The sequence below is a fragment of the Peromyscus eremicus genome, chromosome 1 (genome assembly GCF_949786415.1).
Source record: "Peromyscus eremicus chromosome 1, PerEre_H2_v1, whole genome shotgun sequence".
NCBI lineage: Eukaryota > Metazoa > Chordata > Mammalia > Rodentia > Cricetidae > Peromyscus > Peromyscus eremicus.
In genome coordinates, this window is record NC_081416.1 from 139,371,885 (window position 1) to 139,398,384 (window position 26,500).

The following is a 26,500-nucleotide window of genomic DNA, read 5'->3' on the forward strand; positions in this document are numbered from 1 at the left end:
GGTGAGCTTGCCCTGGTTTGTGAACCCCGTGCACAGTGTTAGAGGGTTGAGGTCCTCAGAGCTGGCCATGGTTTTTGTTTTTGTTTTTTTTTTTTTGTTTTGTTTTTTTTCTCGGGAGGAGTCTGCTTGCTTGCCTGCAGTGCAGTTCCTTGATGTGTTGGCCGGGCCGAACCTGGTGGTTTGATTGCAGAGAGGGGCCAAGGTGAATTGAAAGGGCACAAAAAGAGGGAGCCAGGGCAAGGACAGGCTCTGAGACCCTGGTGAAAAGCTGTCAACGCTGTGGCAAGCCATGCTTGAGGGTGAGGGCAGGGCAGGAGTGGTGAGAGAGCAGATGTGATCTGATGTTCCCATTGAGACGAGCCAGGCCCAGCCATCCATCCCAGAGCCAGTTGCCTGCTTCCCACTGTAATGTTGGCATGTGCTTTGATGTCTTCACAGTGTGGCATTGCGTGGCCTGCACGGCCATAGTGCGGAGAGAATGGCCCAGCATCCTTTGCCCAGGGCTGATGGCACCTGAGTGGGCCTCGAGGGAAGTTGCTTGGTGTTGGTGACCTGCAGGAGAAGGCCTGGGGCCCAAGGTAAGCCTCCCATGCATTGTCCCAGGTGCTCAGGATCCTGGGGTCTTGGTGGTGCTGCGAGGACTTACCATCCCTGCATCCCGGGCCTGTCAGCACCTGTAGCAGACTCAGGGCCTCAAGTTGCTTCCCATTTCCATGCAGGGACCCGTTGCAACCTGCCAAAGGACGGGGCATGTCTTGGTATTTCTCGCACTCCCCAACACCCACCCTGTCCTGAATGCCCTGAAAATCCCTGTGCAAGGGCACTCCAGCGTGCTTGGATCGATGATGATTTCCAGTCAAACATTCCTTGGAAAAGCTGAACAAAATGAGTGAAAACTCAGTACCGCCGCTCTCATCGAAACTGAGGTCCTGCACCTTGGCTCACCCAAGTCCTCTGGGAGTCAGACACAGGCCTGAGAACCGCTGCGCTGCTCCTGCCCCCTCCAGCAGTAGCCAGACTCTCTTCCCATGGGCTTGATCTCTGCCCCACTCTGCTCGCCATCACGGGCATGGGGAATAGAGAATACTTGGGGTTTGCTGGCAAGCAAGCGGCCATCCCCACTCTCCCAAGCCAGACTGACAGCTAGACATGGGACCTTGGACCTTGGGCTCTCTTGTAGGCACTCTAGAAATATGCTAGCTTCGCACACTCACAAGAAACAGGCGTGCTGACCTGGGTAGAAATCTGCACACTGGAGGCCTGTGGTGGAGTAGGTTGACCAGGGGACACTAAGGTCAGACTGCTGGCCTCCTGGTGGAGGAGACAGGTGTGAGAGTGCTTTTCTCTCACCCATGGTAGTGGAGGGCCCGTCTTGGCTCAAGCCAATCTCAAAGCTAGGAAAGACACCTGTTTTGTTGAGTGGTCTTCACCAGGGTGTGATTCTTCCAGGAAGGCCTGTTTGGAGGCCGGCTAGGGATCCCATGTAGGAATTGTACCCTGGGCCCCAGGCTGTAGATCAAGACTGGCTTGAGAGCTCTGCTCATGGGCAGTGGAGGGTGCCAAAGCGACTTTGGCTTGCAAGGGTGCGTTTCTGGTCATTGGAAGCCATGTGTGTTGCAACTTGTCTTGGGACGTGCCAGGCTCTCTGGCTTGCCCTTGGCGTCCCACAGAAGTTAGCTTGTGTTGATGCAGTGTTCAACTTGGCTTGCAGTCAAAATTTCCAGTACCCTTGAACATGGGCTTTCCCATGAAGACAGACTGACAGAGAGTGGCATCAATCCAGAGACAGAAGCAGAGACAAAGACAGAGACAGAGAGAGAAACCAGGAGTAAGAGAAAGAGACATGGGCAAAGAAAGAGAGTGAGAGAGGAGGTCTGGTGGACCCAGAAGGCCTGCCATGTCCTGTGGTGAAGGCCTCAGAGGAGACTTTAAGCAGTTTGAGCTCGGTCCCTCAGCATTCCTAGCAGGAGAAGGATGCAGATTTCGGGTAGCTTTGCCCACCTGGTTGTCAGAGTTGTTGAGATGGGAAGAGAGAGGCTTGGTTTGGCTAGTGAGCATGGCCAGAGCTGCGTCCTAAGACTTGAGCTTGAGCCAGCAAGGTGAGCTTGCCCTGGTTTGTGAACCCCGTGCACAGTGTTAGAGGGTTGAGGTCCTCAGAGCTGGCCATGGTTTTTGTTTTGGTTTTTTTTTTTTTTTTTTTTTTTTTGTTTTTTTTTTTCTCGGGAAGAGTCTGCTTGCTTGCCTGCAGTGCAGTTCCTTGATGTGTTGGCCGGGCGGAACCTGGTGTTTTGATTGCAGAGAGGGGCCAAGGTGATGTGAAAGGGCACGGAGGGAGGGAGCCAGGGCAAGGACAGGCTCTGAGACCCTGGTGAAAACCTGTCACCACTATGGCAAGCCATGCTGGAGGGTGAGGGCAAGGCAGGAGTGGTGAGAGAGCAGATGTGATCTGATGTTCCCATTGAGACGAGCCAGGCCCAGCCATCCATCCCAGAGCCAGTTGCTCGCTTCCCACTGTAATGTTGGCATGTGCTTTGATGTCTTCACAGTGTGACATTGCGTGGCCTGCACGGCCATAGTGCGGAGAGAATGGCCCAGCATCCTTTGCACAGGGCTGATGGCACCTGAGTGGGCCGCGAGGGAAGTTGCTTGGTGTTGGTGACCTGCAGGAGAAGGCCTGGGGCCCAAGGTAAGCCTCCCATGCATTGTCCCAGGTGCTCAGGATCCTGGGGTCTTGGTGGTGCTGCGAGGACTTACCATCCCTGCATCCCGCGCCTGTCAGCACCTGTAGCAGACTTAGGGCCTCAAGTTGCTTCCCATTTCCATGCAGGGAACCGTTGCAACCTGCCAAAGGACGGGGCATGTCTTGGTATTTCTCGCACTCCCCAACACCCACCCTGTCCTGAGTGCCCTGAAAATCCCTGTGCAAGGGCACTCCAGCGTGCTTGGATCGATGATGATTTCCAGTCAAACATTCCTTGGAAAAGCTGAACAAAATGAGTGAAAACTCAGTACCGCCGCTCTCATCGAAACTGAGGTCCTGCACCTTGGCTCACCCAAGTCCTCTGGGAGTCAGACACAGGCCTGAGAACCGCTGCGCTGCTCCTGCCCCCTCCAGCAGTAGCCAGAGTCTCTTCCCATGGTCTTGATCTCTGCCCCACTCTGCTCGCCATCACGGGCATGAGGAAAAGAGAATACTTGGGGTTTGCTGGCAAGCAAGCAGCCATCCCCACTCTCCCAAGCCAGACTGACAGCTAGACATGGGACCTTGGACCTTGGGCTCTCTTGTAGGCACTCTAGAAATATGCTAGCTTCGGACACCCACAAGAAACAGGCGTGCTGACCTGGGTAGAAATCTGCACAATGGAGGCCTGTGGTGGAGTAGGTTGACCAGGGGACACTAAGCTCAGACTGCTGGCCACCTAGTGGAGGAGACAGGTGTGAGAGTGCTTTTCTCTCACCCATGGTAGTGGAGGGCCCGTCTTGGCTCAAGCCAATCTCAAAGCTAGGAAAGACACCTGTTTTGTTGAGTGGTCTTCACCAGGGTGTGATTCTTCCAGGAAGGCCTGTTTGGAGGCCGGCTAGGGATCCCATGTAGGAATTGTACCCTGGGCCCCAGGCTGTAGATCAAGACTGGCTTGAGAGCTCTGCTCATGGGCAGTGGAGGGTGCCAAAGCGACTTTGGCTTGCAAGGGTGCGTTTCTGGTCATTGGAAGCCATGTGTGTTGCAACTTGTCTTGGGACGTGCCAGGCTCTCTGGCTTGCCCTTGGCGTCCCACAGAAGTTAGCTTGTGTTGATGCAGTGTTCAACTTGGCTTGTAAGTCAAAATTTCCAGTACCCTTGAACATGGGCTTTCCCATGAAGACAGACTGACAGAGAGTGGCATCAATCCAGAGACAGAAGCAGAGACAAAGACAGAGACAGAGAGAGAAACCAGGAGTAAGAGAAAGAGACATGGGCAAAGAAAGAGAGTGAGAGAGGAGGTCTGGTGGACCCAGAAGGCCTGCCATGTCCTGTGGTGAAGGCCTCAGAGGAGACTTTAAGCAGTTTGAGCTCGGTCCCTCAGCATTCCTAGCAGGAGAAGGATGCAGATTTCGGGTAGCTTTGCCCACCTGGTTGTCAGAGATGTTGAGAAGGGAGGAGGGAGGCTTGGATTGGCTAGTGAGCATGGCCAGAGCTGCGTCCTAAGATTTGAGCTTGAGCCAGCAAGGTGAGCTTGCCCTGGTTTGTGAACCCCGTGCACAGTGTTAGAGGGTTGAGGTCCTCAGAGCTGGCCATGGTTTTTGTTTTTGTTTTTTTTTTTTTGTTTTTTTTTTTTTTCTCGGGAGGAGTCTGCTTGCTTGCCTGCAGTGCAGTTCCTTGATGTGTTGGCCGGGCCGAACCTGGTGGTTTGATTGCAGAGAGGGGCCAAGGTGATGTGAAAGGGCACAAAAAGAGGGAGCCAGGGCAAGGACAGGCTCTGAGACCCTGGTGAAAAGCTGTCAACGCTGTGGCAAGCCATGCTTGAGGGTGAGGGCAGGGCAGGAGTGGTGAGAGAGCAGATGTGATCTGATGTTCCCATTGAGACGAGCCAGGCCCAGCCATCCATCCCAGAGCCAGTTGCCTGCTTCCCACTGTAATGTTGGCATGTGCTTTGATGTCTTCACAGTGTGGCATTGCGTGGCCTGCACGGCCATAGTGCGGAGAGAATGGCCCAGCATCCTTTGCCCAGGGCTGATGGCACCTGAGTGGGCCTCGAGGGAAGTTGCTTGGTGTTGGTGACCTGCAGGAGAAGGCCTGGGGCCCAAGGTAAGCCTCCCATGCATTGTCCCAGGTGCTCAGGATCCTGGGGTCTTGGTGGTGCTGCGAGGACTTACCATCCCTGCATCCCGGGCCTGTCAGCACCTGTAGCAGACTCAGGGCCTCAAGTTGCTTCCCATTTCCATGCAGGGACCCGTTGCAACCTGCCAAAGGACGGGGCATGTCTTGGTATTTCTCGCACTCCCCAACACCCACCCTGTCCTGAATGCCCTGAAAATCCCTGTGCAAGGGCACTCCAGCGTGCTTGGATCGATGATGATTTCCAGTCAAACATTCCTTGGAAAAGCTGAACAAAATGAGTGAAAACTCAGTACCGCCGCTCTCATCGAAACTGAGGTCCTGCACCTTGGCTCACCCAAGTCCTCTGGGAGTCAGACACAGGCCTGAGAACCGCTGCGCTGCTCCTGCCCCCCTCCAGCAGTAGCCAGACTCTCTTCCCATGGGCTTGATCTCTGCCCCACTCTGCTCGCCATCACGGGCATGGGGAATAGAGAATACTTGGGGTTTGCTGGCAAGCAAGCGGCCATCCCCACTCTCCCAAGCCAGACTGACAGCTAGACATGGGACCTTGGACCTTGGGCTCTCTTGTAGGCACTCTAGAAATATGCTAGCTTCGCACACTCACAAGAAACAGGCGTGCTGACCTGGGTAGAAATCTGCACACTGGAGGCCTGTGGTGGAGTAGGTTGACCAGGGGACACTAAGGTCAGACTGCTGGCCTCCTGGTGGAGGAGACAGGTGTGAGAGTGCTTTTCTCTCACCCATGGTAGTGGAGGGCCCGTCTTGGCTCAAGCCAATCTCAAAGCTAGGAAAGACACCTGTTTTGTTGAGTGGTCTTCACCAGGGTGTGATTCTTCCAGGAAGGCCTGTTTGGAGGCCGGCTAGGGATCCCATGTAGGAATTGTACCCTGGGCCCCAGGCTGTAGATCAAGACTGGCTTGAGAGCTCTGCTCATGGGCAGTGGAGGGTGCCAAAGCGACTTTGGCTTGCAAGGGTGCGTTTCTGGTCATTGGAAGCCATGTGTGTTGCAACTTGTCTTGGGACGTGCCAGGCTCTCTGGCTTGCCCTTGGCATCCCACAGAAGTTAGCTTGTGTTGATGCAGTGTTCAACTTGGCTTGCAGTCAAAATTTCCAGTACCCTTGAACATGGGCTTTCCCATGAAGACAGACTGACAGAGAGTGGCATCAATCCAGAGACAGAAGCAGAGACAAAGACAGAGACAGAGAGAGAAACCAGGAGTAAGAGAAAGAGACATGGGCAAAGAAAGAGAGTGAGAGAGGAGGTCTGGTGGACCCAGAAGGCCTGCCATGTCCTGTGGTGAAGGCCTCAGAGGAGACTATAAGCAGTTTGAGCTCGGTCCCGCAGCATTCCTAGCAGGAGAAGGATGCAGATTTCGGGTAGCTTTGCCCACCTGGTTGTCAGAGATGTTGAGATGGGAGGAGGGAAGCTTGGTTTGGCTAGTGAGCATGGCCAGAGCTGCGTCCTAAGACTTGAGCTTGAGCCAGCAAGGTGAGCTTGCCCTGGTTTGTGAACCCCGTGCACAGTGTTAGAGGGTTGAGGTCCTCAGAGCTGGCCATGGTTTTTGTTTTTGTTTTTTTTTTTTTTTTGGTTTTTTTTTTCTCGGGAAGAGTCTGCTTGCTTGCCTGCAGTGCAGTTCCTTGATGTGTTGGCCGGGCGGAACCTGGTGTTTTGATTGCAGAGAGGGGCCAAGGTGATGTGAAAGGGCACGGAGGGAGGGAGCCAGGGCAAGGACAGGCTCTGAGACCCTGGTGAAAACCTGTCACCACTATGGCAAGCCATGCTGGAGGGTGAGGGCAGGGCAGGAGTGGTGAGAGAGCAGATGTGATCTGATGTTCCCATTGAGACGAGCCAGGCCCAGCCATCCATCCCAGAGCCAGTTGCTCGCTTCCCACTGTAATGTTGGCATGTGCTTTGATGTCTTCACAGTGTGACATTGCGTGGCCTGCACGGCCATAGTGCGGAGAGAATGGCCCAGCATCCTTTGCACAGGGCTGATGGCACCTGAGTGGGCCTCGAGGGAAGTTGCTTGGTGTTGGTGACCTGCAGGAGAAGGCCTGGGGCCCAAGGTAAGCCTCCCATGCATTGTCCCAGGTGCTCAGGATCCTGGGGTCTTGGTGGTGCTGCGAGGACTTACCATCCCTGCATCCCGCGCCTGTCAGCACCTGTAGCAGACTTAGGGCCTCAAGTTGCTTCCCATTTCCATGCAGGGAACCGTTGCAACCTGCCAAAGGACGGGGCATGTCTTGGTATTTCTCGCACTCCCCAACACCCACCCTGTCCTGAGTGCCCTGAAAATCCCTGTGCAAGGGCACTCCAGCGTGCTTGGATCGATGATGATTTCCAGTCAAACATTCCTTGGAAAAGCTGAACAAAATGAGTGAAAACTCAGTACCGCCGCTCTCATCGAAACTGAGGTCCTGCACCTTGGCTCACCCAAGTCCTCTGGGAGTCAGACACAGGCCTGAGAACCGCTGCGCTGCTCCTGCCCCCTCCAGCAGTAGCCAGACTCTCTTCCCATGGTCTTGATCTCTGCCCCACTCTGCTCGCCATCACGGGCATGGGGAAAAGAGAATACTTGGGGTTTGCTGGCAAGCAAGCAGCCATCCCCACTCTCCCAAGCCAGACTGACAGCTAGACATGGGACCTTGGACCTTGGGCTCTCTTGTAGGCACTCTAGAAATATGCTAGCTTCGGACACCCACAAGAAACAGGCGTGCTGACCTGGGTAGAAATCTGCACAATGGAGGCCTGTGGTGGAGTAGGTTGACCAGGGGACACTAAGCTCAGACTGCTGGCCACCTAGTGGAGGAGACAGGTGTGAGAGTGCTTTTCTCTCACCCATGGTAGTGGAGGGCCCGTCTTGGCTCAAGCCAATCTCAAAGCTAGGAAAGACACCTGTTTTGTTGAGTGGTCTTCACCAGGGTGTGATTCTTCCAGGAAGGCCTGTTTGGAGGCCGGCTATGGATCCCATGTAGGAATTGTACCCTGGGCCCCAGGCTGTAGATCAAGACTGGCTTGAGAGCTCTGCTCATGGGCAGTGGAGGGTGCCAAAGCGACTTTGGCTTGCAAGGGTGCGTTTCTGGTCATTGGAAGCCATGTGTGTTGCAACTTGTCTTGGGACGTGCCAGGCTCTCTGGCTTGCCCTTGGCGTCCCACAGAAGTTAGCTTGTGTTGATGCAGTGTTCAACTTGGCTTGTAAGTCAAAATTTCCAGTACCCTTGAACATGGGCTTTCCCATGAAGACAGACTGACAGAGAGTGGCATCAATCCAGAGACAGAAGCAGAGACAAAGACAGAGACAGAGAGAGAAACCAGGAGTAAGAGAAAGAGACATGGGCAAAGAAAGAGAGTGAGAGAGGAGGTCTGGTGGACCCAGAAGGCCTGCCATGTCCTGTGGTGAAGGCCTCAGAGGAGACTTTAAGCAGTTTGAGCTCGGTCCCTCAGCATTCCTAGCAGGAGAAGGATGCAGATTTCGGGTAGCTTTGCCCACCTGGTTGTCAGAGATGTTGAGAAGGGAGGAGGGAGGCTTGGATTGGCTAGTGAGCATGGCCAGAGCTGCGTCCTAAGATTTGAGCTTGAGCCAGCAAGGTGAGCTTGCCCTGGTTTGTGAACCCCGTGCACAGTGTTAGAGGGTTGAGGTCCTCAGAGCTGGCCATGGTTTTTGTTTTTGTATTTTTTTTTTTGTTTTTTTTTTTTTCTCGGGAGGAGTCTGCTTGCTTGCCTGCAGTGCAGTTCCTTGATGTGTTGGCCGGGCCGAACCTGGTGGTTTGATTGCAGAGAGGGGCCAAGGTGAATTGAAAGGGCACAAAAAGAGGGAGCCAGGGCAAGGACAGGCTCTGAGACCCTGGTGAAAAGCTGTCAACGCTGTGGCAAGCCATGCTTGAGGGTGAGGGCAGGGCAGGAGTGGTGAGAGAGCAGATGTGATCTGATGTTCCCATTGAGACGAGCGGGGCCCAGCCATCCATCCCAGAGCCAGTTGCCTGCTTCCCACTGTAATGTTGGCATGTGCTTTGATGTCTTCACAGTGTGGCATTGCGTGGCCTGCACGGCCATAGTGCGGAGAGAATGGCCCAGCATCCTTTGCCCAGGGCTGATGGCACCTGAGTGGGCCTCGAGGGAAGTTGCTTGGTGTTGGTGACCTGCAGGAGAAGGCCTGGGGCCCAAGGTAAGCCTCCCATGCATTGTCCCAGGTGCTCAGGATCCTGGGGTCTTGGTGGTGCTGCGAGGACTTACCATCCCTGCATCCCGGGCCTGTCAGCACCTGTAGCAGACTCAGGGCCTCAAGTTGCTTCCCATTTCCATGCAGGGACCCGTTGCAACCTGCCAAAGGACGGGGCATGTCTTGGTATTTCTCGCACTCCCCAACACCCACCCTGTCCTGAATGCCCTGAAAATCCCTGTGCAAGGGCACTCCAGCGTGCTTGGATCGATGATGATTTCCAGTCAAACATTCCTTGGAAAAGCTGAACAAAATGAGTGAAAACTCAGTACCGCCGCTCTCATCGAAACTGAGGTCCTGCACCTTGGCTCACCCAAGTCCTCTGGGAGTCAGACACAGGCCTGAGAACCGCTGCGCTGCTCCTGCCCCCCTCCAGCAGTAGCCAGACTCTCTTCCCATGGGCTTGATCTCTGCCCCACTCTGCTCGCCATCACGGGCATGGGGAATAGAGAATACTTGGGGTTTGCTGGCAAGCAAGCAGCCATCCCCACTCTCCCAAGCCAGACTGACAGCTAGACATGGGACCTTGGACCTTGTGCTCTCTTGTAGGCACTCTAGAAATATGCTAGCTTCGCACACTCACAAGAAACAGGCGTGCTGACCTGGGTAGAAATCTGCACACTGGAGGCCTGTGGTGGAGTAGGTTGACCAGGGGACACTAAGGTCAGACTGCTGGCCTCCTGGTGGAGGAGACAGGTGTGAGAGTGCTTTTCTCTCACCCATGGTAGTGGAGGGCCCGTCTTGGCTCAAGCCAATCTCAAAGCTAGGAAAGACACCTGTTTTGTTGAGTGGTCTTCACCAGGGTGTGATTCTTCCAGGAAGGCCTGTTTGGAGGCCGGCTAGGGATCCCATGTAGGAATTGTACCCTGGGCCCCAGGCTGTAGATCAAGACTGGCTTGAGAGCTCTGCTCATGGGCAGTGGAGGGTGCCAAAGCGACTTTGGCTTGCAAGGGTGCGTTTCTGGTCATTGGAAGCCATGTGTGTTGCAACTTGTCTTGGGACGTGCCAGGCTCTCTGGCTTGCCCTTGGCGTCCCACAGAAGTTAGCTTGTGTTGATGCAGTGTTCAACTTGGCTTGCAGTCAAAATTTCCAGTACCCTTGAACATGGGCTTTCCCATGAAGACAGACTGACAGAGAGTGGCATCAATCCAGAGACAGAAGCAGAGACAAAGACAGAGACAGAGAGAGAAACCAGGAGTAAGAGAAAGAGACATGGGCAAAGAAAGAGAGTGAGAGAGGAGGTCTGGTGGACCCAGAAGGCCTGCCATGTCCTGTGGTGAAGGCCTCAGAGGAGACTTTAAGCAGTTTGAGCTCGGTCCCTCAGCATTCCTAGCAGGAGAAGGATGCAGATTTCGGGTAGCTTTGCCCACCTGGTTGTCAGAGATGTTGAGATGGGAAGAGAGAGGCTTGGTTTGGCTAGTGAGCATGGCCAGAGCTGCGTCCTAAGACTTGAGCTTGAGCCAGCAAGGTGAGCTTGCCCTGGTTTGTGAACCCCGTGCACAGTGTTAGAGGGTTGAGGTCCTCAGAGCTGGCCATGGTTTTTGTTTTTGTTTTTTTTTTTTTTTTTTTTTTTTTTTTCTCGGGAGGAGTCTGCTTGCTTGCCTGCAGTGCAGTTCCTTGATGTGTTGGCCGGGCCGAACCTGGTGGTTTGATTGCAGAGAGGGGCCAAGGTGATGTGAAAGGGCACAAAAAGAGGGAGCCAGGGCAAGGACAGGCTCTGAGACCCTGGTGAAAAGCTGTCAACGCTGTGGCAAGCCATGCTTGAGGGTGAGGGCAGGGCAGGAGTGGTGAGAGAGCAGATGTGATCTGATGTTCCCATTGAGACGAGCCAGGCCCAGCCATCCATCCCAGAGCCAGTTGCCTGCTTCCCACTGTAATGTTGGCATGTGCTTTGATGTCTTCACAGTGTGGCATTGCGTGGCCTGCACGGCCATAGTGCGGAGAGAATGGCCCAGCATCCTTTGCCCAGGGCTGATGGCACCTGAGTGGGCCTCGAGGGAAGTTGCTTGGTGTTGGTGACCTGCAGGAGAAGGCCTGGGGCCCAAGGTAAGCCTCCCATGCATTGTCCCAGGTGCTCAGGATCCTGGGGTCTTGGTGGTGCTGCGAGGACTTACCATCCCTGCATCCCGGGCCTGTCAGCACCTGTAGCAGACTCAGGGCCTCAAGTTGCTTCCCATTTCCATGCAGGGACCCGTTGCAACCTGCCAAAGGACGGGGCATGTCTTGGTATTTCTCGCACTCCCCAACACCCACCCTGTCCTGAATGCCCTGAAAATCCCTGTGCAAGGGCACTCCAGCGTGCTTGGATCGATGATGATTTCCAGTCAAACATTCCTTGGAAAAGCTGAACAAAATGAGTGAAAACTCAGTACCGCCGCTCTCATCGAAACTGAGGTCCTGCACCTTGGCTCACCCAAGTCCTCTGGGAGTCAGACACAGGCCTGAGAACCGCTGCGCTGCTCCTGCCCCCCTCCAGCAGTAGCCAGACTCTCTTCCCATGGGCTTGATCTCTGCCCCACTCTGCTCGCCATCACGGGCATGGGGAATAGAGAATACTTGGGGTTTGCTGGCAAGCAAGCGGCCATCCCCACTCTCCCAAGCCAGACTGACAGCTAGACATGGGACCTTGGACCTTGGGCTCTCTTGTAGGCACTCTAGAAATATGCTAGCTTCGCACACTCACAAGAAACAGGCGTGCTGACCTGGGTAGAAATCTGCACACTGGAGGCCTGTGGTGGAGTAGGTTGACCAGGGGACACTAAGGTCAGACTGCTGGCCTCCTGGTGGAGGAGACAGGTGTGAGAGTGCTTTTCTCTCACCCATGGTAGTGGAGGGCCCGTCTTGGCTCAAGCCAATCTCAAAGCTAGGAAAGACACCTGTTTTGTTGAGTGGTCTTCACCAGGGTGTGATTCTTCCAGGAAGGCCTGTTTGGAGGCCGGCTAGGGATCCCATGTAGGAATTGTACCCTGGGCCCCAGGCTGTAGATCAAGACTGGCTTGAGAGCTCTGCTCATGGGCAGTGGAGGGTGCCAAAGCGACTTTGGCTTGCAAGGGTGCGTTTCTGGTCATTGGAAGCCATGTGTGTTGCAACTTGTCTTGGGACGTGCCAGGCTCTCTGGCTTGCCCTTGGCATCCCACAGAAGTTAGCTTGTGTTGATGCAGTGTTCAACTTGGCTTGCAGTCAAAATTTCCAGTACCCTTGAACATGGGCTTTCCCATGAAGACAGACTGACAGAGAGTGGCATCAATCCAGAGACAGAAGCAGAGACAAAGACAGAGACAGAGAGAGAAACCAGGAGTAAGAGAAAGAGACATGGGCAAAGAAAGAGAGTGAGAGAGGAGGTCTGGTGGACCCAGAAGGCCTGCCATGTCCTGTGGTGAAGGCCTCAGAGGAGACTATAAGCAGTTTGAGCTCGGTCCCGCAGCATTCCTAGCAGGAGAAGGATGCAGATTTCGGGTAGCTTTGCCCACCTGGTTGTCAGAGATGTTGAGATGGGAGGAGGGAAGCTTGGTTTGGCTAGTGAGCATGGCCAGAGCTGCGTCCTAAGACTTGAGCTTGAGCCAGCAAGGTGAGCTTGCCCTGGTTTGTGAACCCCGTGCACAGTGTTAGAGGGTTGAGGTCCTCAGAGCTGGCCATGGTTTTTGTTTTGGTTTTTTTTTTTTTGTTGTTTTTTTTTTTTCTCGGGAAGAGTCTGCTTGCTTGCCTGCAGTGCAGTTCCTTGATGTGTTGGCCGGGCGGAACCTGGTGTTTTGATTGCAGAGAGGGGCCAAGGTGATGTGAAAGGGCACGGAGGGAGGGAGCCAGGGCAAGGACAGGCTCTGAGACCCTGGTGAAAACCTGTCACCACTATGGCAAGCCATGCTGGAGGGTGAGGGCAGGGCAGGAGTGGTGAGAGAGCAGATGTGATCTGATGTTCCCATTGAGACGAGCCAGGCCCAGCCATCCATCCCAGAGCCAGTTGCTCGCTTCCCACTGTAATGTTGGCATGTGCTTTGATGTCTTCACAGTGTGACATTGCGTGGCCTGCACGGCCATAGTGCGGAGAGAATGGCCCAGCATCCTTTGCACAGGGCTGATGGCACCTGAGTGGGCCTCGAGGGAAGTTGCTTGGTGTTGGTGACCTGCAGGAGAAGGCCTGGGGCCCAAGGTAAGCCTCCCATGCATTGTCCCAGGTGCTCAGGATCCTGGGGTCTTGGTGGTGCTGCGAGGACTTACCATCCCTGCATCCCGCGCCTGTCAGCACCTGTAGCAGACTTAGGGCCTCAAGTTGCTTCCCATTTCCATGCAGGGAACCGTTGCAACCTGCCAAAGGACGGGGCATGTCTTGGTATTTCTCGCACTCCCCAACACCCACCCTGTCCTGAGTGCCCTGAAAATCCCTGTGCAAGGGCACTCCAGCGTGCTTGGATCGATGATGATTTCCAGTCAAACATTCCTTGGAAAAGCTGAACAAAATGAGTGAAAACTCAGTACCGCCGCTCTCATCGAAACTGAGGTCCTGCACCTTGGCTCACCCAAGTCCTCTGGGAGTCAGACACAGGCCTGAGAACCGCTGCGCTGCTCCTGCCCCCTCCAGCAGTAGCCAGACTCTCTTCCCATGGTCTTGATCTCTGCCCCACTCTGCTCGCCATCACGGGCATGGGGAAAAGAGAATACTTGGGGTTTGCTGGCAAGCAAGCAGCCATCCCCACTCTCCCAAGCCAGACTGACAGCTAGACATGGGACCTTGGACCTTGGGCTCTCTTGTAGGCACTCTAGAAATATGCTAGCTTCGGACACCCACAAGAAACAGGCGTGCTGACCTGGGTAGAAATCTGCACAATGGAGGCCTGTGGTGGAGTAGGTTGACCAGGGGACACTAAGCTCAGACTGCTGGCCACCTAGTGGAGGAGACAGGTGTGAGAGTGCTTTTCTCTCACCCATGGTAGTGGAGGGCCCGTCTTGGCTCAAGCCAATCTCAAAGCTAGGAAAGACACCTGTTTTGTTGAGTGGTCTTCACCAGGGTGTGATTCTTCCAGGAAGGCCTGTTTGGAGGCCGGCTATGGATCCCATGTAGGAATTGTACCCTGGGCCCCAGGCTGTAGATCAAGACTGGCTTGAGAGCTCTGCTCATGGGCAGTGGAGGGTGCCAAAGCGACTTTGGCTTGCAAGGGTGCGTTTCTGGTCATTGGAAGCCATGTGTGTTGCAACTTGTCTTGGGACGTGCCAGGCTCTCTGGCTTGCCCTTGGCGTCCCACAGAAGTTAGCTTGTGTTGATGCAGTGTTCAACTTGGCTTGTAAGTCAAAATTTCCAGTACCCTTGAACATGGGCTTTCCCATGAAGACAGACTGACAGAGAGTGGCATCAATCCAGAGACAGAAGCAGAGACAAAGACAGAGACAGAGAGAGAAACCAGGAGTAAGAGAAAGAGACATGGGCAAAGAAAGAGAGTGAGAGAGGAGGTCTGGTGGACCCAGAAGGCCTGCCATGTCCTGTGGTGAAGGCCTCAGAGGAGACTTTAAGCAGTTTGAGCTCGGTCCCTCAGCATTCCTAGCAGGAGAAGGATGCAGATTTCGGGTAGCTTTGCCCACCTGGTTGTCAGAGATGTTGAGAAGGGAGGAGGGAGGCTTGGATTGGCTAGTGAGCATGGCCAGAGCTGCGTCCTAAGATTTGAGCTTGAGCCAGCAAGGTGAGCTTGCCCTGGTTTGTGAACCCCGTGCACAGTGTTAGAGGGTTGAGGTCCTCAGAGCTGGCCATGGTTTTTGTTTTTGTTTTTTTTTTTTGTTTTTTTTTTTTTCTCGGGAGGAGTCTGCTTGCTTGCCTGCAGTGCAGTTCCTTGATGTGTTGGCCGGGCCGAACCTGGTGGTTTGATTGCAGAGAGGGGCCAAGGTGAATTGAAAGGGCACAAAAAGAGGGAGCCAGGGCAAGGACAGGCTCTGAGACCCTGGTGAAAAGCTGTCAACGCTGTGGCAAGCCATGCTTGAGGGTGAGGGCAGGGCAGGAGTGGTGAGAGAGCAGATGTGATCTGATGTTCCCATTGAGACGAGCCAGGCCCAGCCATCCATCCCAGAGCCAGTTGCCTGCTTCCCACTGTAATGTTGGCATGTGCTTTGATGTCTTCACAGTGTGGCATTGCGTGGCCTGCACGGCCATAGTGCGGAGAGAATGGCCCAGCATCCTTTGCCCAGGGCTGATGGCACCTGAGTGGGCCTCGAGGGAAGTTGCTTGGTGTTGGTGACCTGCAGGAGAAGGCCTGGGGCCCAAGGTAAGCCTCCCATGCATTGTCCCAGGTGCTCAGGATCCTGGGGTCTTGGTGGTGCTGCGAGGACTTACCATCCCTGCATCCCGGGCCTGTCAGCACCTGTAGCAGACTCAGGGCCTCAAGTTGCTTCCCATTTCCATGCAGGGACCCGTTGCAACCTGCCAAAGGACGGGGCATGTCTTGGTATTTCTCGCACTCCCCAACACCCACCCTGTCCTGAATGCCCTGAAAATCCCTGTGCAAGGGCACTCCAGCGTGCTTGGATCGATGATGATTTCCAGTCAAACATTCCTTGGAAAAGCTGAACAAAATGAGTGAAAACTCAGTACCGCCGCTCTCATCGAAACTGAGGTCCTGCACCTTGGCTCACCCAAGTCCTCTGGGAGTCAGACACAGGCCTGAGAACCGCTGCGCTGCTCCTGCCCCCCTCCAGCAGTAGCCAGACTCTCTTCCCATGGGCTTGATCTCTGCCCCACTCTGCTCGCCATCACGGGCATGGGGAATAGAGAATACTTGGGGTTTGCTGGCAAGCAAGCGGCCATCCCCACTCTCCCAAGCCAGACTGACAGCTAGACATGGGACCTTGGACCTTGTGCTCTCTTGTAGGCACTCTAGAAATATGCTAGCTTCGCACACTCACAAGAAACAGGCGTGCTGACCTGGGTAGAAATCTGCACACTGGAGGCCTGTGGTGGAGTAGGTTGACCAGGGGACAATAAGGTCAGACTGCTGGCCTCCTGGTGGAGGAGACAGGTGTGAGAGTGCTTTTCTCTCACCCATGGTAGTGGAGGGCCCGTCTTGGCTCAAGCCAATCTCAAAGCTAGGAAAGACACCTGTTTTGTTGAGTGGTTTTCACCAGGGTGTGATTCTTCCAGGAAGGCCTGTTTGGAGGCCGGCTAGGGATCCCATGTAGGAATTGTACCCTGGGCCCCAGGCTGTAGATCAAGACTGGCTTGAGAGCTCTGCTCATGGGCAGTGGAGGGTGCCAAAGCGACTTTGGCTTGCAAGGGTGCGTTTCTGGTCATTGGAAGCCATGTGTGTTGCAACTTGTCTTGGGACGTGCCAGGCTCTCTGGCTTGCCCTTGGCGTCCCACAGAAGTTAGCTTGTGTTGATGCAGTGTTCAACTTGGCTTGCAGTCAAAATTTCCAGTACCCTTGAACATGGGCTTTCCCATGAAGACAGACTGACAGAGAGTGGCATCAATCCAGAGACAGAAGCAGAGACAAAGACAGAGACAGAGAGAGAAACCAGGAGTAAGAGAAAGAGACATGGGCAAAGAAAGAGAGTGAGAGAGGAGGTCTGGTGGACCCAGAAGGCCTGCCATGTCCTGTGGTGAAGGCCTCAGAGGAGACTTTAAGCAGTTTGAGCTCGGTCCCTCAGCATTCCTAGCAGGAGAAGGATGCAGATTTCGGGTAGCTTTGCCCACCTGGTTGTCAGAGATGTTGAGATGGGAAGAGAGAGGCTTGGTTTGGCTAGTGAGCATGGCCAGAGCTGCGTCCTAAGACTTGAGCTTGAGCCAGCAAGGTGAGCTTGCCCTGGTTTGTGAACCCCGTGCACAGTGTTAGAGGGTTGAGGTCCTCAGAGCTGGCCATGGTTTTTGTTTTTTTTTTTTTTTTTTTTTTTTTTTTTTTTTTTTTCTCGGGAGGAGTCTGCTTGCTTGCCTGCAGTGCAGTTCCTTGATGTGTTGGCCGGGCCGAACCTGGTGGTTTGATTGCAGAGAGGGGCCAAGGTGATGTGAAAGGGCACAAAAAGAGGGAGCCAGGGCAAGGACAGGCTCTGAGACCCTGGTGAAAAGCTGTCAACGCTGTGGCAAGCCATGCTTGAGGGTGAGGGCAGGGCAGGAGTGGTGAGAGAGCAGATGTGATCTGATGTTCCCATTGAGACGAGCCAGGCCCAGCCATCCATCCCAGAGCCAGTTGCCTGCTTCCCACTGTAATGTTGGCATGTGCTTTGATGTCTTCACAGTGTGGCATTGCGTGGCCTGCACGGCCATAGTGCGGAGAGAATGGCCCAGCATCCTTTGCCCAGGGCTGATGGCACCTGAGTGGGCCTCGAGGGAAGTTGCTTGGTGTTGGTGACCTGCAGGAGAAGGCCTGGGGCCCAAGGTAAGCCTCCCATGCATTGTCCCAGGTGCTCAGGATCCTGGGGTCTTGGTGGTGCTGCGAGGACTTACCATCCCTGCATCCCGGGCCTGTCAGCACCTGTAGCAGACTCAGGGCCTCAAGTTGCTTCCCATTTCCATGCAGGGACCCGTTGCAACCTGCCAAAGGACGGGGCATGTCTTGGTATTTCTCGCACTCCCCAACACCCACCCTGTCCTGAATGCCCTGAAAATCCCTGTGCAAGGGCACTCCAGCGTGCTTGGATCGATGATGATTTCCAGTCAAACATTCCTTGGAAAAGCTGAACAAAATGAGTGAAAACTCAGTACCGCCGCTCTCATCGAAACTGAGGTCCTGCACCTTGGCTCACCCAAGTCCTCTGGGAGTCAGACACAGGCCTGAGAACCGCTGCGCTGCTCCTGCCCCCCTCCAGCAGTAGCCAGACTCTCTTCCCATGGGCTTGATCTCTGCCCCACTCTGCTCGCCATCACGGGCATGGGGAATAGAGAATACTTGGGGTTTGCTGGCAAGCAAGCGGCCATCCCCACTCTCCCAAGCCAGACTGACAGCTAGACATGGGACCTTGGACCTTGGGCTCTCTTGTAGGCACTCTAGAAATATGCTAGCTTCGCACACTCACAAGAAACAGGCGTGCTGACCTGGGTAGAAATCTGCACACTGGAGGCCTGTGGTGGAGTAGGTTGACCAGGGGACACTAAGGTCAGACTGCTGGCCTCCTGGTGGAGGAGACAGGTGTGAGAGTGCTTTTCTCTCACCCATGGTAGTGGAGGGCCCGTCTTGGCTCAAGCCAATCTCAAAGCTAGGAAAGAAACCTGTTTTGTTGAGTGGTCTTCACCAGGGTGTGATTCTTCCAGGAAGGCCTGTTTGGAGGCCGGCTAGGGATCCCATGTAGGAATTGTACCCTGGGCCCCAGGCTGTAGATCAAGACTGGCTTGAGAGCTCTGCTCATGGGCAGTGGAGGGTGCCAAAGCGACTTTGGCTTGCAAGGGTGCGTTTCTGGTCATTGGAAGCCATGTGTGTTGCAACTTGTCTTGGGACGTGCCAGGCTCTCTGGCTTGCCCTTGGCGTCCCACAGAAGTTAGCTTGTGTTGATGCAGTGTTCAACTTGGCTTGCAGTCAAAATTTCCACTACCCTTGAACATGGGCTTTCCCATGAAGACAGACTGACAGAGAGTGGCATCAATCCAGAGACAGAAGCAGAGACAAAGACAGAGACAGAGAGAGAAACCAGGAGTAAGAGAAAGAGACATGGGCAAAGAAAGAGAGTGAGAGAGGAGGTCTGGTGGACCCAGAAGGCCTGCCATGTCCTGTGGTGAAGGCCTCAGAGGAGACTTTAAGCAGTTTGAGCTCGGTCCCTCAGCATTCCTAGCAGGAGAAGGATGCAGATTTCGGGTAGCTTTGCCCACCTGGTTGTCAGAGATGTTGAGATGGGAAGAGAGAGGCTTGGTTTGGCTAGTGAGCATGGCCAGAGCTGCGTCCTAAGACTTGAGCTTGAGCCAGCAAGGTGAGCTTGCCCTGGTTTGTGAACCCCGTGCACAGTGTTAGAGGGTTGAGGTCCTCAGAGCTGGCCATGGTTTTTGTTTTGGTTTTTTTTTTTTTTTTTGTTTTTTTTGTTTTTTTTTTTCTCGGGAAGAGTCTGCTTGCTTGCCTGCAGTGCAGTTCCTTGATGTGTTGGCCGGGCGGAACCTGGTGTTTTGATTGCAGAGAGGGGCCAAGGTGATGTGAAAGGGCACGGAGGGAGGGAGCCAGGGCAAGGACAGGCTCTGAGACCCTGGTGAAAACCTGTCACCACTATGGCAAGCCATGCTGGAGGGTGAGGGCAAGGCAGGAGTGGTGAGAGAGCAGATGTGATCTGATGTTCCCATTGAGACGAGCCAGGCCCAGCCATCCATCCCAGAGCCAGTTGCTCGCTTCCCACTGTAATGTTGGCATGTGCTTTGATGTCTTCACAGTGTGACATTGCGTGGCCTGCACGGCCATAGTGCGGAGAGAATGGCCCAGCATCCTTTGCACAGGGCTGATGGCACCTGAGTGGGCCTCGAGGGAAGTTGCTTGGTGTTGGTGACCTGCAGGAGAAGGCCTGGGGCCCAAGGTAAGCCTCCCATGCATTGTCCCAGGTGCTCAGGATCCTGGGGTCTTGGTGGTGCTGCGAGGACTTACCATCCCTGCATCCCGCGCCTGTCAGCACCTGTAGCAGACTCAGGGCCTCAAGTTGCTTCCCATTTCCATGCAGGGAACCGTTGCAACCTGCCAAAGGACGGGGCATGTCTTGGTATTTCTCGCACTCCCCAACACCCACCCTGTCCTGAATGCCCTGAAAATCCCTGTGCAAGGGCACTCCAGCGTGCTTGGATCGATGATGATTTCCAGTCAAACATTCCTTGGAAAAGCTGAACAAAATGAGTGAAAACTCAGTACCGCCGCTCTCATCGAAACTGAGGTCCTGCACCTTGGCTCACCCAAGTCCTCTGGGAGTCAGACACAGGCCTGAGAACCGCTGCGCTGCTCCTGCCCCCTCCAGCAGTAGCCAGAGTCTCTTCCCATGGTCTTGATCTCTGCCCCACTCTGCTCGCCATCACGGGCATGAGGAAAAGAGAATACTTGGGGTTTGCTGGCAAGCAAGCAGCCATCCCCACTCTCCCAAGCCAGACTGACAGCTAGACATGGGACCTTGGACCTTGGGCTCTCTTGTAGGCACTCTAGAAATATGCTAGCTTCGGACACCCACAAGAAACAGGCGTGCTGACCTGGGTAGAAATCTGCACAATGGAGGCCTGTGGTGGAGTAGGTTGACCAGGGGACACTAAGCTCAGACTGCTGGCCACCTAGTGGAGGAGACAGGTGTGAGAGTGCTTTTCTCTCACCCATGGTAGTGGAGGGCCCGTCTTGGCTCAAGCCAATCTCAAAGCTAGGAAAGACACCTGTTTTGTTGAGTGGTCTTCACCAGGGTGTGATTCTTCCAGGAAGGCCTGTTTGGAGGCCGGCTAGGGATCCCATGTAGGAATTGTACCCTGGGCCCCAGGCTGTAGATCAAGACTGGCTTGAGAGCTCTGCTCATGGGCAGTGGAGGGTGCCAAAGCGACTTTGGCTTGCAAGGGTGCGTTTCTGGTCATTGGAAGCCATGTGTGTTGCAACTTGTCTTGGGACGTGCCAGGCTCTCTGGCTTGCCCTTGGCGTCCCACAGAAGTTAGCTTGTGTTGATGCAGTGTTCAACTTGGCTTGTAAGTCAAAATTTCCAGTACCCTTGAACATGGGCTTTCCCATGAAGACAGACTGACAGAGAGTGGCATCAATCCAGAGACAGAAGCAGAGACAAAGACAGAGACAGAGAGAGAAACCAGGAGTAAGAGAAAGAGACATGGGCAAAGAAAGAGAGTGAGAGAGGAGGTCTGGTGGACCCAGAAGGCCTGCCATGTCCTGTGGTGAAGGCCTCAGAGGAGACTTTAAGCAGTTTGAGCTCGGTCCCTCAGCATTCCTAGCAGGAGAAGGATGCAGATTTCGGGTAGCTTTGCCCACCTGGTTGTCAGAGATGTTGAGAAGGGAGGAGGGAGGCTTGGATTGGCTAGTGAGCATGGCCAGAGCTGCGTCCTAAGATTTGAGCTTGAGCCAGCAAGGTGAGCTTGCCCTGGTTTGTGAACCCCATGCACAGTGTTAGAGGGTTGAGGTCCTCAGAGCTGGCCATGGTTTTTGTTTTTGTTTTTTTTTTTTGTTTTTTTTTTTTTCTCGGGAGGAGTCTGCTTGCTTGCCTGCAGTGCAGTTCCTTGATGTGTTGGCCGGGCCGAACCTGGTGGTTTGATTGCAGAGAGGGGCCAAGGTGAATTGAAAGGGCACAAAAAGAGGGAGCCAGGGCAAGGACAGGCTCTGAGACCCTGGTGAAAAGCTGTCAACGCTGTGGCAAGCCATGCTTGAGGGTGAGGGCAGGGCAGGAGTGGTGAGAGAGCAGATGTGATCTGATGTTCCCATTTAGACGAGCCAGGCCCAGCCATCCATCCCAGAGCCAGTTGCCTGCTTCCCACTGTAATGTTGGCATGTGCTTTGATGTCTTCACAGTGTGGCATTGCGTGGCCTGCACGGCCATAGTGCGAAGAGAATGGCCCAGCATCCTTTGCCCAGGGCTGATGGCACCTGAGTGGGCCTCGAGGGAAGTTGCTTGGTGTTGGTGACCTGCAGGAGAAGGCCTGGGGCCCAAGGTAAGCCTCCCATGCATTGTCCCAGGTGCTCAGGATCCTGGGGTCTTGGTGGTGCTGCGAGGACTTACCATCCCTGCATCCCGGGCCTGTCAGCACCTGTAGCAGACTCAGGGCCTCAAGTTGCTTCCCATTTCCATGCAGGGACCCGTTGCAACCTGCCAAAGGACGGGGCATGTCTTGGTATTTCTCGCACTCCCCAACACCCACCCTGTCCTGAATGCCCTGAAAATCCCTGTGCAAGGGCACTCCAGCGTGCTTGGATCGATGATGATTTCCAGTCAAACATTCCTTGGAAAAGCTGAACAAAATGAGTGAAAACTCAGTACCGCCGCTCTCATCGAAACTGAGGTCCTGCACCTTGGCTCACCCAAGTCCTCTGGGAGTCAGACACAGGCCTGAGAACCGCTGCGCTGCTCCTGCCCCCCTCCAGCAGTAGCCAGACTCTCTTCCCATGGGCTTGATCTCTGCCCCACTCTGCTCGCCATCACGGGCATGGGGAATAGAGAATACTTGGGGTTTGCTGGCAAGCAAGCGGCCATCCCCACTCTCCCAAGCCAGACTGACAGCTAGACATGGGACCTTGGACCTTGGGCTCTCTTGTAGGCACTCTAGAAATATGCTAGCTTCGCACACTCACAAGAAACAGGCGTGCTGACCTGGGTAGAAATCTGCACACTGGAGGCCTGTGGTGGAGTAGGTTGACCAGGGGACACTAAGGTCAGACTGCTGGCCTCCTGGTGGAGGAGACAGGTGTGAGAGTGCTTTTCTCTCACCCATGGTAGTGGAGGGCCCGTCTTGGCTCAAGCCAATCTCAAAGCTAGGAAAGACACCTGTTTTGTTGAGTGGTCTTCACCAGGGTGTGATTCTTCCAGGAAGGCCTGTTTGGAGGCCGGCTAGGGATCCCATGTAGGAATTGTACCCTGGGCCCCAGGCTGTAGATCAAGACTGGCTTGAGAGCTCTGCTCATGGGCAGTGGAGGGTGCCAAAGCGACTTTGGCTTGCAAGGGTGCGTTTCTGGTCATTGGAAGCCATGTGTGTTGCAACTTGTCTTGGGACGTGCCAGGCTCTCTGGCTTGCCCTTGGCATCCCACAGAAGTTAGCTTGTGTTGATGCAGTGTTCAACTTGGCTTGCAGTCAAAATTTCCAGTACCCTTGAACATGGGCTTTCCCATGAAGACAGACTGACAGAGAGTGGCATCAATCCAGAGACAGAAGCAGAGACAAAGACAGAGACAGAGAGAGAAACCAGGAGTAAGAGAAAGAGACATGGGCAAAGAAAGAGAGTGAGAGAGGAGGTCTGGTGGACCCAGAAGGCCTGCCATGTCCTGTGGTGAAGGCCTCAGAGGAGACTATAAGCAGTTTGAGCTCGGTCCCGCAGCATTCCTAGCAGGAGAAGGATGCAGATTTCGGGTAGCTTTGCCCACCTGGTTGTCAGAGATGTTGAGATGGGAGGAGGGAAGCTTGGTTTGGCTAGTGAGCATGGCCAGAGCTGCGTCCTAAGACTTGAGCTTGAGCCAGCAAGGTGAGCTTGCCCTGGTTTGTGAACCCCGTGCACAGTGTTAGAGGGTTGAGGTCCTCAGAGCTGGCCATGGTTTTTGTTTTGGTTTTTTTTTTTTTTTTGGTTTTTTTTTTCTCGGGAAGAGTCTGCTTGCTTGCCTGCAGTGCAGTTACTTGATGTGTTGGCCGGGCGGAACCTGGTGTTTTGATTGCAGAGAGGGGCCAAGGTGATGTGAAAGGGCACGGAGGGAGGGAGCCAGGGCAAGGACAGGCTCTGAGACCCTGGTGAAAACCTGTCACCACTATGGCAAGCCATGCTGGAGGGTGAGGGCAGGGCAGGAGTGGTGAGAGAGCAGATGTGATCTGATGTTCCCATTGAGACGAGCCAGGCCCAGCCATCCATCCCAGAGCCAGTTGCTCGCTTCCCACTGTAATGTTGGCATGTGCTTTGATGTCTTCACAGTGTGACATTGCGTGGCCTGCACGGCCATAGTGCGGAGAGAATGGCCCAGCATCCTTTGCACAGGGCTGATGGCACCTGAGTGGGCCTCGAGGGAAGTTGCTTGGTGTTGGTGACCTGCAGGAGAAGGCCTGGGGCCCAAGGTAAGCCTCCCATGCATTGTCCCAGGTGCTCAGGATCCTGGGGTCTTGGTGGTGCTGCGAGGACTTACCATCCCTGCATCCCGCGCCTGTCAGCACCTGTAGCAGACTTAGGGCCTCAAGTTGCTTCCCATTTCCATGCAGGGAACCGTTGCAACCTGCCAAAGGACGGGGCATGTCTTGGTATTTCTCGCACTCCCCAACACCCACCCTGTCCTGAGTGCCCTGAAAATCCCTGTGCAAGGGCACTCCAGCGTGCTTGGATCGATGATGATTTCCAGTCAAACATTCCTTGGAAAAGCTGAACAAAATGAGTGAAAACTCAGTACCGCCGCTCTCATCGAAACTGAGGTCCTGCACCTTGGCTCACCCAAGTCCTCTGGGAGTCAGACACAGGCCTGAGAACCGCTGCGCTGCTCCTGCCCCCTCCAGCAGTAGCCAGACTCTCTTCCCATGGTCTTGATCTCTGCCCCACTCTGCTCGCCATCACGGGCATGGGGAAAAGAGAATACTTGGGGTTTGCTGGCAAGCAAGCAGCCATCCCCACTCTCCCAAGCCAGACTGACAGCTAGACATGGGACCTTGGACCTTGGGCTCTCTTGTAGGCACTCTAGAAATATGCTAGCTTCGGACACCCACAAGAAACAGGCGTGCTGACCTGGGTAGAAATCTGCACAATGGAGGCCTGTGGTGGAGTAGGTTGACCAGGGGACACTAAGCTCAGACTGCTGGCCACCTAGTGGAGGAGACAGGTGTGAGAGTGCTTTTCTCTCACCCATGGTAGTGGAGGGCCCGTCTTGGCTCAAGCCAATCTCAAAGCTAGGAAAGACACCTGTTTTGTTGAGTGGTCTTCACCAGGGTGTGATTCTTCCAGGAAGGCCTGTTTGGAGGCCGGCTATGGATCCCATGTAGGAATTGTACCCTGGGCCCCAGGCTGTAGATCAAGACTGGCTTGAGAGCTCTGCTCATGGGCAGTGGAGGGTGCCAAAGCGACTTTGGCTTGCAAGGGTGCGTTTCTGGTCATTGGAAGCCATGTGTGTTGCAACTTGTCTTGGGACGTGCCAGGCTCTCTGGCTTGCCCTTGGCGTCCCACAGAAGTTAGCTTGTGTTGATGCAGTGTTCAACTTGGCTTGTAAGTCAAAATTTCCAGTACCCTTGAACATGGGCTTTCCCATGAACACAGACTGACAGAGAGTGGCATCAATCCAGAGACAGAAGCAGAGACAAAGACAGAGACAGAGAGAGAAACCAGGAGTAAGAGAAAGAGACATGGGCAAAGAAAGAGAGTGAGAGAGGAGGTCTGGTGGACCCAGAAGGCCTGCCATGTCCTGTGGTGAAGGCCTCAGAGGAGACTTTAAGCAGTTTGAGCTCGGTCCCTCAGCATTCCTAGCAGGAGAAGGATGCAGATTTCGGGTAGCTTTGCCCACCTGGTTGTCAGAGATGTTGAGAAGGGAGGAGGGAGGCTTGGATTGGCTAGTGAGCATGGCCAGAGCTGCGTCCTAAGATTTGAGCTTGAGCCAGCAAGGTGAGCTTGCCCTGGTTTGTGAACCCCGTGCACAGTGTTAGAGGGTTGAGGTCCTCAGAGCTGGCCATGGTTTTTGTTTTTGGTTTTTTTTTTTTTGTTTTTTTTTTTTTCTCGGGAGGAGACTGCTTGCTTGCCTGCAGTGCAGTTCCTTGATGTGTTGGCCGGGCCGAACCTGGTGGTTTGATTGCAGAGAGGGGCCAAGGTGAATTGAAAGGGCACAAAAAGAGGGAGCCAGGGCAAGGACAGGCTCTGAGACCCTGGTGAAAAGCTGTCAACGCTGTGGCAAGCCATGCTTGAGGGTGAGGGCAGGGCAGGAGTGGTGAGAGAGCAGATGTGATCTGATGTTCCCATTGAGACGAGCCAGGCCCAGCCATCCATCCCAGAGCCAGTTGCCTGCTTCCCACTGTAATGTTGGCATGTGCTTTGATGTCTTCACAGTGTGGCATTGCGTGGCCTGCACGGCCATAGTGCGGAGAGAATGGCCCAGCATCCTTTGCCCAGGGCTGATGGCACCTGAGTGGGCCTCGAGGGAAGTTGCTTGGTGTTGGTGACCTGCAGGAGAAGGCCTGGGGCCCAAGGTAAGCCTCCCATGCATTGTCCCAGGTGCTCAGGATCCTGGGGTCTTGGTGGTGCTGCGAGGACTTACCATCCCTGCATCCCGGGCCTGTCAGCACCTGTAGCAGACTCAGGGCCTCAAGTTGCTTCCCATTTCCATGCAGGGACCCGTTGCAACCTGCCAAAGGACGGGGCATGTCTTGGTATTTCTCGCACTCCCCAACACCCACCCTGTCCTGAGTGCCCTGAAAATCCCTGTGCAAGGGCACTCCAGCGTGCTTGGATCGATGATGATTTCCAGTCAAACATTCCTTGGAAAAGCTGAACAAAATGAGTGAAAACTCAGTACCGCCGCTCTCATCGAAACTGAGGTCCTGCACCTTGGCTCACCCAAGTCCTCTGGGAGTCAGACACAGGCCTGAGAACCGCTGCGCTGCTCCTGCCCCCTCCAGCAGTAGCCAGACTCTCTTCCCATGGGCTTGATCTCTGCCCCACTCTGCTCGCCATCACGGGCATGGGGAATAGAGAATACTTGGGGTTTGCTGGCAAGCAAGCGGCCATCCCCACTCTCCCAAGCCAGACTGACAGCTAGACATGGGACCTTGGACCTTGGGCTCTCTTGTAGGCACTCTAGAAATATGCTAGCTTCGCACACTCACAAGAAACAGGCGTGCTGACCTGGGTAGAAATCTGCACACTGGAGGCCTGTGGTGGAGTAGGTTGACCAG

The 26,500-nt window shown here is 54.6% G+C and overlaps 13 non-coding genes across 13 annotated transcripts; all 13 read left to right on the top strand.

Moving 5' to 3' along the window:
- The first annotated feature begins 836 nt into the window (after positions 1–836).
- LOC131903122 (small nucleolar RNA SNORD116) lies at positions 837–930 on the top strand. Its single transcript, XR_009377378.1, has one exon. It is a non-coding gene; the product is annotated as a small nucleolar RNA SNORD116 (small nucleolar RNA).
- A 2,014-nt stretch (positions 931–2,944) lies between these two features.
- Positions 2,945–3,038, top strand: LOC131903123 (small nucleolar RNA SNORD116). The gene has a single exon (XR_009377379.1). It is a non-coding gene; the product is annotated as a small nucleolar RNA SNORD116 (small nucleolar RNA).
- A 2,006-nt stretch (positions 3,039–5,044) lies between these two features.
- Positions 5,045–5,138, top strand: LOC131903125 (small nucleolar RNA SNORD116). The gene has a single exon (XR_009377380.1). It is a non-coding gene; the product is annotated as a small nucleolar RNA SNORD116 (small nucleolar RNA).
- A 2,006-nt stretch (positions 5,139–7,144) lies between these two features.
- On the top strand, positions 7,145–7,238 carry LOC131903126 (small nucleolar RNA SNORD116). Its single transcript, XR_009377381.1, has one exon. It is a non-coding gene; the product is annotated as a small nucleolar RNA SNORD116 (small nucleolar RNA).
- Positions 7,239–9,243: 2,005 nt separating this feature from the next.
- Positions 9,244–9,337, top strand: LOC131903127 (small nucleolar RNA SNORD116). Its single transcript, XR_009377382.1, has one exon. It is a non-coding gene; the product is annotated as a small nucleolar RNA SNORD116 (small nucleolar RNA).
- A 2,006-nt stretch (positions 9,338–11,343) lies between these two features.
- LOC131903128 (small nucleolar RNA SNORD116) lies at positions 11,344–11,437 on the top strand. The gene has a single exon (XR_009377383.1). It is a non-coding gene; the product is annotated as a small nucleolar RNA SNORD116 (small nucleolar RNA).
- Positions 11,438–13,444: 2,007 nt separating this feature from the next.
- LOC131903129 (small nucleolar RNA SNORD116) lies at positions 13,445–13,538 on the top strand. The gene has a single exon (XR_009377384.1). It is a non-coding gene; the product is annotated as a small nucleolar RNA SNORD116 (small nucleolar RNA).
- Positions 13,539–15,542: 2,004 nt separating this feature from the next.
- On the top strand, positions 15,543–15,636 carry LOC131903131 (small nucleolar RNA SNORD116). The gene has a single exon (XR_009377386.1). It is a non-coding gene; the product is annotated as a small nucleolar RNA SNORD116 (small nucleolar RNA).
- A 2,009-nt stretch (positions 15,637–17,645) lies between these two features.
- On the top strand, positions 17,646–17,739 carry LOC131903132 (small nucleolar RNA SNORD116). The gene has a single exon (XR_009377387.1). It is a non-coding gene; the product is annotated as a small nucleolar RNA SNORD116 (small nucleolar RNA).
- A 2,016-nt stretch (positions 17,740–19,755) lies between these two features.
- Positions 19,756–19,849, top strand: LOC131903133 (small nucleolar RNA SNORD116). The gene has a single exon (XR_009377388.1). It is a non-coding gene; the product is annotated as a small nucleolar RNA SNORD116 (small nucleolar RNA).
- A 2,004-nt stretch (positions 19,850–21,853) lies between these two features.
- LOC131903134 (small nucleolar RNA SNORD116) lies at positions 21,854–21,947 on the top strand. Its single transcript, XR_009377389.1, has one exon. It is a non-coding gene; the product is annotated as a small nucleolar RNA SNORD116 (small nucleolar RNA).
- A 2,006-nt stretch (positions 21,948–23,953) lies between these two features.
- On the top strand, positions 23,954–24,047 carry LOC131903135 (small nucleolar RNA SNORD116). Its single transcript, XR_009377390.1, has one exon. It is a non-coding gene; the product is annotated as a small nucleolar RNA SNORD116 (small nucleolar RNA).
- A 2,006-nt stretch (positions 24,048–26,053) lies between these two features.
- LOC131903136 (small nucleolar RNA SNORD116) lies at positions 26,054–26,147 on the top strand. Its single transcript, XR_009377391.1, has one exon. It is a non-coding gene; the product is annotated as a small nucleolar RNA SNORD116 (small nucleolar RNA).
- Positions 26,148–26,500: the final 353 nt, after the last annotated feature.